The sequence below is a fragment of the Mustelus asterias genome, chromosome 1, assembly GCF_964213995.1.
Source record: "Mustelus asterias chromosome 1, sMusAst1.hap1.1, whole genome shotgun sequence".
NCBI classification, from domain to species: domain Eukaryota; kingdom Metazoa; phylum Chordata; class Chondrichthyes; order Carcharhiniformes; family Triakidae; genus Mustelus; species Mustelus asterias.
Genome location: NC_135801.1, coordinates 7,568,230 through 7,579,127, shown reverse-complemented (window position 1 = coordinate 7,579,127; position 10,898 = coordinate 7,568,230). Strand labels below are relative to the sequence as shown.

The following is a 10,898-nucleotide window of genomic DNA, read 5'->3' as shown; positions in this document are numbered from 1 at the left end:
CGCAGTATTTTGCTCATTAACAGATAGCCTGCCTCAGTTAAACACTGGCTACCATGTTGCGATCACATTGCTGTCTGTGGGAGCTTGCTGTGCAACAAGCACGGTCTTCTGCGTTGCAACAGTAAAGCACTGTGGGGACCTCCTGAGGTGGAGAGAGGCGCTATGTAAATGAAACAGGCATGCAAATGCACGTTCATTGGGAAACAAATTAAAACGCTGGGGTCCAATTTCTGCTTAAGAGTTAGCAATGACAAAAAGACTCTTAAAGTGGCTAAAGGTGGAAGAAAATTAGATCTGTGGGAGTCTAAGCAACGGAAATGACAAATGCATGTGTTTATTCTTTCTCTTGCTGCTAATTCACTGAATGCATAAGAAATTTCTGACCAGGTATTTATTTTTTAAAAACTTGCAAATTCTCTCCCCTTTCTCTCCCTCCCTGTCTGGAGTGCTTGCTTATGCGTCAAGTGGGTGGGGAAGTAGGGAGTGGAGTTCCCCCTCCCTTTCTCCTCCTCCTCCTCTGCTTGGTGAAAAAGAGTTGAATGGGACGGAAGTGAAGAGATAAGACAGGGAGTGAGAGAGAGAGAGCTGTGCAGAAAGGAACGGGGTCCGGAGGGAGCGCCGAGTGGCAACACAACGTTCGAATAGAACCTTGACCCAGACGGCAAGTTGCAACACAACGTTCGAATAGAACCTTGACCCGGAGCGTAAGTGACAACACAACGTTCGAATAGAATCTTGACCCAGACGGCAAGTTGCAACACAACGTTCGAATAGAATCCTGAACCGGACAACGTGCATAAGGGGTGAGTGGGGAAGCTGATCGCTTGCAAATCCTTGGGAAAGGGAGGGACTTGTGACACATGCAAACTCTGGCAAGTTGCAGCAATATTTTAAAAAAGGAAGGGAGAAGGTGGGGGATGCAAAATTACCATGTCAGAAAGCCTGCGCTCTTTATCTAAAGGTGGAGATGCATTTATTTTATTCACCTTTCAGGCTGACGTCTCAATCTGCAAATGTGACTTTGAATTGTAGAAATCTAACCAGTTGGGGCGAGTGCCTTGCTCAGTAACAAAAAAAAGCACAGACTGACTGACTAATTAGAGGGAAGGGGGGGGGGATTTGCAATAAGCGGTCATGCAAATAGTAACTTGCTGCAAAATCTTTTAAATTGTATTTTTTAAACATGCCTTTTGTCTAAGTGCATTTTTCGCTTGTGTTTTAAGTAGTTAGGAATTTTTTTTAGGCGGGGGTGAGGGGTAAATATTATTGCATTCTCTTTTGCAAAAAATAATTCCAATCCGGCTGGTTAAAAGTGTGCAGTGGTGTTTCTAATTGGCAGCTGTTTTAGCCAATCGGTGTAGGCGACTGTTTTGCACCTATTCCGGCTGTCCAATCAGCGTGGGGTATGGGTGGGGCTAGTTGGGGGTGCCTCTGACATTGGCCCCCAGCCTCTCCAGGAAGTGTCTGCAATGGGATTGTCCAGTGTGCAGTGGAGGTGAGTTCAGCTGATGCTGCTGATTCATCCTCCTGAAAATCCCCATGGGAGCATGGGGAGGGGGATAGGAGGACCTTTTTTTGGAGAGAGGAAGAGTGGCCATGGCCCTGGTATGCTGCTGATTCATCCTCATAGAATCCCTACAGTGCAGAAGGCCCATCAAGTCTGCACCGACCACAATCCCACAAAGGCCCTATCCCCTTAGCCCCATCAGTTAACCCTTCTAACAGCGTAGTGCTCCCTCAGTACTGCACTGGGAGTGGTGGGTGAGATTTTGTTCAAGTCATAGAATCCCTGCAGAGCGGAAGGAGGCCATTCAGCCCATCGAGCCTGCACTGACAACAATCCCACCCAGACCCTATTCTTGCAACCCCTCATATTTACCCTGCTAATCCCCCTGACATTAAGGGGCAATTTAATATGGCCAATCAACCTAACCCGTGCATCTTTGGAGTGTGGGAGGAAACCCACGCAGAAACGGGGAGAACGTGCAGACTCCGCACAGACAGTGACCCAAGCCAGGAATCGAACCTGGGTCCCTGGCGCTGTGAGGTAACGGTGCTAACCACTGTGCCCTTCTAAGTTCTCATGAATGCATAGGGAAGGGGGTAGGAAGACCTTTTTGAAGAGGGAAAGAGTGGCCATGGCTCTGTACCTTCCTGGCCATGGTATTGCAGCATGTTGGAACCTGTTTGGGGATGGCACACTGCACTCCTGTGGCTGGTCATGCATGGTGCTCCTTGCTTGCTCTGAGCTGAAAGGTGACTTGTTTTGATCAATGCACAGGGGAGGAAAATATGTGTTTGAGCCTGTTCAATCTGCACCGTCACTCCCTGGGCATGTCACGCCCTGCTATTGACAATGCTTAATTCATTAAAGTTAATGATTCGAGCAGCCCTGTTTCTCTGCTGCACAGCGAGGTTTCTAATCGAAAAGCAGAAAAAACTCTGCATTACAGGCAGCTTCTGTGAGCAGAGGCACCCAGAGCTCAGAAAACAAGCAATCTGCTATTGAAGAGGCTTTTCTTAACTGAGGATTGTGTACAAATCTCTACCTTGGAGCTGTGGAGGCTCTGCCATTGAATTGACTTGAGGTAGAATCTTGAACCATAGGTCAAGGGTTATGGGGGACAGGCGGTAAACTGGAGCTAAACCAAGATCAGATTAGCCATGAACTTAGTGAATGGCGGAACAGTCTCAAGGGGCAGATTGACCTACTTCTGTTTTTCTTTTATTCGTTCATGGGATGTGGGTGTGGGTCAACATTTATTGCCCAAACCTAAGGGCATTTAAGAGTCAACCACATTGCTGTGGGTCTGGAGTCGCACAGAATTGGCAACTGGTGTCGAAGGAGGCCATTCGGTCCATCAAACCTGCACTGATACTGCCATCCAGGCCTATATCCCCTACGTATTTACCCTGCTAATCCCCCTGACACTACGGGACAATTTGGCATGGCCAATCCAGCTAACAACATTTTTGGACTGTGGGAGGGAACTTGAGCACCTGGAGGAAACCCCCACAGGGAGAATACACAGACTCCACGTAGATGGTGACCCAAGGCCAGAATTGAACCCTGGTTCATGACGCTGTGAGGCAGCCACGCTAACCACTGTGCCACCGTGCTGCCCTTGTAGCCCAGGAAGGCAGATTTCCTTCCTTTAAAGGACATTAGTGAACTAGTTGGGTTTTTGGACAATCAACAATGTTTTCATGGTCATTATTAGACTTTTTAATTTCAGATTTTTATTAAATTCAGATTTCAGCATCTGCCGCGGTTGGATTCGAACCTGGATCCCAGCGCATTACCCTGGGTCTCTAGATTGCTAGTCCAGGGATAATACCACTGCATCACAGCCTCCCAATATTTATCTTCCTATATCTTATGCGAATGGCATAACATTCGAATATTAGATAAGATAATTAAAAATGTCAGCTGCTGTTCCCCCAACTGTCTTTTGAATTGAACCTAATTAGTATTGACTGAGGGCAGAGTTGTTGGATCGCACTGTGCACAGCTGTGAGGTGGGTGGCACAGTGGTTAGCACTGCTGCCCTCACAGCGCCAGGGACCTGGGTTCAATTCCAGCCTCTGGTCACTGTCTGTGTGGAATTTGCACATTCTCTCCGTGTCTGCATGGGTTTCCTCCGGGTGCTCTGGATTCCTCCAACAGTCCAAAGATGTGCAGGTTAGGTGGATTGGCCATGTTAAATAGACCCTAGCGTCAGGGGGATTAGCAAAGTAAATATGTGAGGTTACAGGAATAGGGCCTGTTTGGGATTGTGGTTGGTGTAGACTCGATGGGCCGAATGGCCTCCTTCTGCACTGTAGGGATTCTATGATTCTAAATTGCCCCTTAATTAGATGGATTCTTTGAAAGACTCTCTCCTGCTTTCCCTGCCATTCTTTTTAGTAAATAAAATAAACTGAGGGACAAAGTAAAAGGCGCAGCCTCAAAAGGAGGGGAGGGAGGGGAAAGGAATCGCCCAAAACAAAAAAAACAAGTGCAAAGGAGACTTAAAACTTGAATAAAGGGGTCAGTAATACACCCCAGTCCCTGTGGAGCCCAATGAGCTTGGAAGGCCTCAATGGTGCCTGTGGACTCTGCGTGCTTCCCCCTCTAGGGAGGCCCAGCCATGGAGGGTCAGGCAGTTAGGTTGGATAATTCCTCCCGGTCACCAGCTGCGGGGCACCTGCCTGATCTGTGGCTTCATTGGGGTTGGTCAGAGGCAGCCTTTGCAGAGAGAGAGGCCTAGCCCTGCCAGGAGTGGACGTTACCATTACTCAGCCTGGTCACTCAGTGCCGTGAGAACATTCCAGCAACAGGAAGGGTGGAATTCAGCCGCTGTCATTTTTGGAAAGGAAATATTGAGAGCACTGGATTTTGGAACTAATATGATAGCCCAGTCGGTATTTAACCTGAATGGACGTGAAAATCGTACTCCTCAAAACTCCTTAGCTAACCCAAAGAATATTTGAAGCAATAGTGAAATCCTGCAGATGCGAAAAATCAAATAAAAACACACAATGCTGGAAAGCACTCAGCATGTCAGGCAGTGTCTGTGCAGAGAGAGAGAGAAAATCACAACACGGCGTTCAGGTTGCTACCTTTCATTAGGATTCCTTTCCTTGAAGTTATTTATCCTCTGAAAGAATCATAGATTCCCTATCGTGCAGAAGGCCATTCGGCCCATCGAGTCTGCACCGACCACAATCCCACCCAGGCCCTATCCCCATAATCCCACCTATTTATCATTCTGATCCCCTGACACCTAAGGGGCCAATTAGCGTGGCCAGCCCACCTAACCTGCACGTCTTTGGATTGTGGGAGGAAACCCACGCAGACATGGGGAGAATGTGTAAACCCCACACAGTGACCCGAGGCTGGAATTGAACCCGGGTCCCTGGTGCTGTGAGGCAGCAGTGCTGTGTGAATTCTACCACTGCCACCCCATAATGAAAAATGTGTGAGAGGTTTTTTTTAAACAGACAAATGAGTGAATATAGTGGACAGGCGGGTTATTTAAACAAATTAATTTTGACGTAAATATCTGATATATTGGAAACGTATTGAGGTTTTGGTCTGTTAATTTTAGGTAAGTGTATTTGTGCACTGAGACCTGTTTCTGGTAAACAGATGGCGCAGTGGTCAGCACTGCTGCCTCACAGCGCCAGCGATCCGGATTCAATTCCGGCCTTGGGTGACTGTGTGGAGTTTGCACGTTCTCCATGTGCTCCAGTTTCCTCCCACAGTCCAAAGATGTGTGGGTTAGGTTGATTGGCCGTGATAAATTGCCCCTCAGCGTCAGGGGGACTAGCAGGGTAAATGCATGGGGTTATGGGGATAGGGTCTGGTTGGGATTGTTATTGGTCCAAGATCGATGGGCTGAATGGCCTCCTTCTGCGTTGTACGGATTCTATGATTCTAAATTGCCCCCTATTGTCCCAACATGTGTAGATTAGGTGGATCAGCCTGGTAAATGCGCAGAGTTATGGGGACAGGTTTGAGGGAAGTGTCTGGGTAGGATGTTACGGAGAGTCGGTGCAAACCCGAAGGGCTGAACGGCCTCTTTCTTCTTGGTAGGGATTCTATGGTTTCCCTGCCTTTCTGTACGCTCCTTCCGTTCTGAGGTAAATCTGGGAACTTTCTATAATGAAGAGGACATGGATTACAGGGAATTATATAAAATATTCAGCATGCACTGAGATCATTTAGTCCAAGCCAGTCCACATACCTCTTTCCACCCTGTCTCATCTAACTCAACCAGCATAACCCTGTATCCCTGTTCCTCTCGTATACTTAGCTAGCTTCCCCTTAACTGCATCCAGGCTCTTCATGTCAGCTCCTTTCTGTGGTAGTTAGTTCCGCATTCTAAAAACCTCCTGAGTAAAAATGTTTCTCCTGAATTCCCTATTTGATTTCTTGGTGACTGTCTTTATATCGATGTTTGGATTGGCAATTTACAACACAAGCAAATTACTGTGGATGAAACCAAAACAGAAAATGTTGCATTGAACTCAGCAGGTCTGGCGGCGTCTGTGGAGAGAGAAACAGAGTTAATGTTTAGAGTCTGCATGACTCTGGGCGGCGTGGTGCTGCAGTGGTTAGCACTGCTGCCTCACAGCTTCAGGGACCTGGGTTCGATTCCGGCTTTGGGTGATTGCCTGTGTGGAGTTTGCATGTTCTCCCCTTGTCTGTGTGGGTTTTCTCCCAGGTGCTCCGGTTTCCTCCCACAGTCCCAGGACGTGCAGGTTAGGTGCATTGGCCGTGCTAACTTGCCCCTTAGTGTCCCAAAATGTGCAGTTTAGGTGGATTAATCATGGTAACTGTGCGAGGTTACGTGGATAGGGCAGAGGAGAGGGCTTGGGTAAGATACTCCGTCAGAGTCAGTGGAGACTTGATGGGCCGAATTGCCTCTTCTGCACTGCAGGGATCCTATGATTCTTCAGAGATTTTGTTTGTGTTACAGAGACAGACCATTTGGTCTGTTCTGGTGTTAGTGCTGCACATGCGAGTTCTCCTCTCGTTCAATCAGCATAACCTTCTATTCCTTTGTCCCTCATGGCATTATCTAGCAATACAGAGCATGGGGATCAAAAAGGCTCGAGTGGAGGATTGAGAGTATGTCGGAAGAGCACCTCTTTGTTTTTGGGGAGGGAGGGGGGTCAGCTGGTGCGGCCCATGTGGAGGGAATTGGGTGACCGCTCCAGAAGGCGGAAGCATTGCTCTCAGGATGCTATCGTAGTGGGAGTACTGGGGAAGGTGTTTGATGCTGAAGGTGTGGGATTGAAGATTGGATTGGGTGAGGTCGCTGTAAAACAAGAATGTGAACTTTGGAGCTGGTGTGTTGGGGCAGGAGTGTGTGGAGCTCTGAGCAAAGTTCCTGATATCCTAATAGAGTTTATTTTAAAGATGAGACAGCACAGAAGCAGTCATTCTGCCTGCTGTGTGTGTGTGTGTGGGTAGGTCTGTTTACTGATTAGTTTAGAAATCATAGAAAGAAATCATAGAAACCCAACAGTGCAGAAGGAGGCCATTCGGCCCATCGAGTCTGCACCGACCACAATCCCACCCAGGCCCTACCCCCACATATTTACCCGCTAATCCCTCTAACCTACGCATCTCAGGACTCTAAGGGGCAAATTTTTAACCTGGCCAATCAACCTAACCCGCACATCTTTGGACTGTGGGAGGAAACCGGAGCACCCGGAGAAAACCCACGCAGACACGTGGAGAATGTGCAAACTCCACACAGACAGTGACCCGAGCCGGGAATCGAACCCTGGACCCTGGAGCTGTGAAACAGCAGTGCTAACCACTGTGCTACCGTGCCGCCCACAAATTCTTTCAAAAGTTGCTTAATATATTTTGTAATGGAGTTTTTGTTTAGGTTTTCTGTTTTTGTTTGTTTTTTTTGCTGCTTCAAATTTATTTTCTTGAGTTTTTTTTGTTTATAAACTGAGTCCAAAGCTGGTATAAATGTTCCTCTACGCGTACCACGCGACTGCACATAAGACCATTGTAAATAGGAGCGGGGAAATGATCAGTCCCTGATCCTGAGACAGTGGCCGGGATTTTCCAGATTGTTCCACAACAGCTCCACGTTCCCAGTGTATGAAATAAAAAGGGAAAATTGACTGAGTTGCTCTTTAAAATTTGCGTCCGTGTTTTAGCCTTGTACAGCTCGGGAGGAAGCTATTGGGGCCCCTCACACTGTGCTGCCTCTTTGACAGAGCTATCAGGTTAGGCCCACTCCCTTCTTTCCCCATTGCCCTGCCAGTTCTTCAATTTTATGCATTTGCCCAATTCCCTTTTGAAGTTGACGCTAAATTTTTTGTGTTTATTTTTATATCTCTTCCGATTAAATCAAATCTATGGCAAGAAACCGGCCACTCGGTCCACTTGTTCCACACCGGTGTTTATGATCCACACGTTATTGAATCTTAAGCAATTTTTAAAGTTAAACCGTGGGTATTCCAAGGGCATTGCTTGGAAGAACTTGTGTGAACCCTGATGTGTCAACTTTATCTCAGTGGGGAGCATTCTTGCCTCTGAATTAGAGAGCTGTGGGTTCAAGTCCCACACTGGCACTCCCAGTCCATAGGAGTGACAGTGGTTGTTACTGTTGCCTCACAGCACCAGCGACCCGGGCTCGATTCTCGGCTCGGGTCACTGTCTGTGCGGAGTCTGCACGTCCTCCCTGTGTCTGCGTGGGTTTCCTCCCGGGTGCTCCGGTTTCCTCCCACAGTCCAAAGACTTGGGTTGATTAGCCATGCCACATTGCCCCTTAGTGTCCTAGCATGTAAAGGTTAGTGGGATTAGCGGGGTAAATATGTGGGGTTGTGGGATAGGGACTGGGTGGGATTGTTGTCGGTGCAGACTCGATGGGCCGAATGGCCTCCTTCTGCACTGTAGGGATTCTATTCTATGATTTGATGATCACAGTGGGAGTGCTGCACTGTTAGAGGTGCCATCTTCTCAATGAGGTGCTAAGTTGAGACCCCTCCCACTCTTGGCTGGATGTAACTGAGCCCCAGGGCACTATTTCAGAGAACCAAGAATGTTCACTCCAGAGTCCCAGTCGATATGTAACCCCCAACGTGGTGAAAAGTCAGATGATCTGGTTGTTACCGTGTTGCTGTTTGTTGTGTGGGAGTATGCTGCTTCACTTCCTATATTACAGCAGTGACTTCACTCTGAGACTAAGCCAGTTAGTTCACAATCTTTGTCATACAAATAACAAAGAAAATTACAGGACAGGAACAGGCCCTTCGGCCCTCCAAGCCTGCACCGACCATGCTGCCTGACTTGGCTAAAACCCCCTACCCTTCTGGGGACCATATCCCTCCATTCCCATCCTTTTCATGTATTTGTCAAGATGCCCCTTAAAAGTCACTACCGTATCCGCTTCCACTACCTCCCCCGGCAACGAGTTCCAGGCACCCACCACTCTCTGTGTAAAACTTCTGCCTCATGCATCTCCTTTAAACCTTGCTCCTCGCACCTTAAACCTGTGCCCCCTAGTAATTGACTCTTCCACCCTGGGGAAAAGCTTCTGTCCATGTCTCTCATAATCTTGTAGACTTCTATCAGGTCTCCCCTCAACTTTCGTCATTCCAGTGAGAACAAACCAAGTTTCTCCAACCTCTCCTCATAGCTAATGCCCTCCATACCAGGTAACATCCTGGTAAATCTTTTCTGTACCCTCTCCAAAGCCTCCACATCCTTCTGGTAGTGTGGCGACCAGAATTGAACACTGTATTCCAAGTGCGGCCTAACTAAGGTTCTATAAAGCTGCACCATGACTTGCCAATTTTTAAACTCAATACCCTGGCCGATGAAGGCAAGCATGCCATATGCCTTCTTGACTACCTTCTCTACCTGCATTGCCACTTTTAGTGACCTGTGTACCTGTACACCCAGATCCCTTTGCCTATCAATACTCTTGAGGGTTCTGCCATTTACTGTATATTTCCTATCTGTATTAGACCTTCCAAAATGCATTACCTCACATTTGTCCGGATTAAACTCCATCTGCCGTCTCTCCGCCCAAGTCTCCAACAGATCTATATCCTGCTGTGTCCTCTGATGGTCCTCATCGCTATCCGCAAATCCACCAACCTTTGTGTCGTCTGCAAACTTACTAATCAATCCAGTTACATTTTTCTCCAAATCATATATATTACAAACAGCAAAGTTCCCAGCACTGATCCCTGAGGAACACCACTTGTCACAGCCCTCCATTCAGAAATGCACCCTTCCACTGCTACCCTCTGTCTTCTTTCATATTTAACCGTTCCTCAAATTAACTTTGTTATTTTCATTCATGGGATGTGGGCATCACTGGGAAAGTCGCTGGGAATTTGCTGCCCAACCTTAATTGTCCTTGAACTGAGTGGCTTGCTGGGCCATTTCAGAGGGTTGTTAAGATTCAGCCACACTAACCTGGGTCTGGAGTCAACTGTAGGCCAGACCAGGTAAGGACGGCAGATTTCCTTGCCTAAAGGATGTTAGTGAACCAGATGGGTTTTTAACAACAGTCGACAATGCTTTAATGGTCAACATTAGAGTCTTGGAGTTTGTGCAAACTCCAGTGATGCAATGTGCATTCTCCCCGTGTCTGCATGGGTTTCCTCCCACAGTCCAAAGATGTATGGGTTAGGTAGATTGGCCATGCTAAATTGACCCTAGTCAGCGGGATTAGCAGGGTAAATATGTGGAGTTACGGGGATAGGGCCTGGGTGGGATTGTTATCAGTGCAGGCTCGATGGGCCAAATGGCCGCCTTCTGCACTGTAGGGATTCTATAATTAGACTTTTAATTTCAGATTTTTCCACCATCTGCCATCCCAATCACTGGGATTCAAACCCAGGAGCTTGGAGAATTCTCCTGGGTCTCTGGATCACTCATTCAGTGGCAGTACCATTATGCCATTGCCTCCCCTTCCATCATGAAGACAGCCAGAACTTTGCCTGATGCTGCCCCTCTCTCAGCTCAATTGCTGCTGAAACTCTAATTCGTGCCTTTGTTACCTCTCGACTTGACGATTGCCACGGCCGACTTGCTGGTCTGTCACATTCTACACTCTGTAAAGTTGAGGTCATCCAAAACTCTGCTGTCTGTACCTCAACACTCACCAAGTCCCGTTCCCCTATCACCCTTGGGTTTGCTCACCTGTGGCACAGTGGTTAGCACTGCTGCCTCATAGCACCAGGGACCCGCGTTCGATTCCCAGCTTGGGTCACTGCCTGTGTGGAGTTTGCGCGTTCTCCCCGTGTCTGCGTGGGTTTCCTTCGGGTGCTCCAGTTTCCTTCCACAATCTGAAAGACGTGCTGGTTAGGTGCATTGACCCAAACAGGCGCCGAAGTGTGGCGGCTAGAGGAATTTCACAGTAACTTCATTG

The 10,898-nt window shown here is 47.9% G+C and overlaps 1 protein-coding gene across 1 annotated transcript in view; it reads left to right on the top strand.

Annotated features, from left to right (window-relative positions):
- Positions 1 to 426: 426 nt before the first annotated feature.
- Positions 427 to 10,898, top strand: part of LOC144490493 (PDZ and LIM domain protein 5-like) — a 259,977-nt gene continuing 249,505 nt past the window's right edge. Inside the window, exon 1 of the mRNA XM_078208260.1 lies at positions 427 to 803. The gene's annotated coding sequence lies outside the window, so the exon portion shown is untranslated. The remainder of the gene's footprint in view (positions 804 to 10,898) is intronic.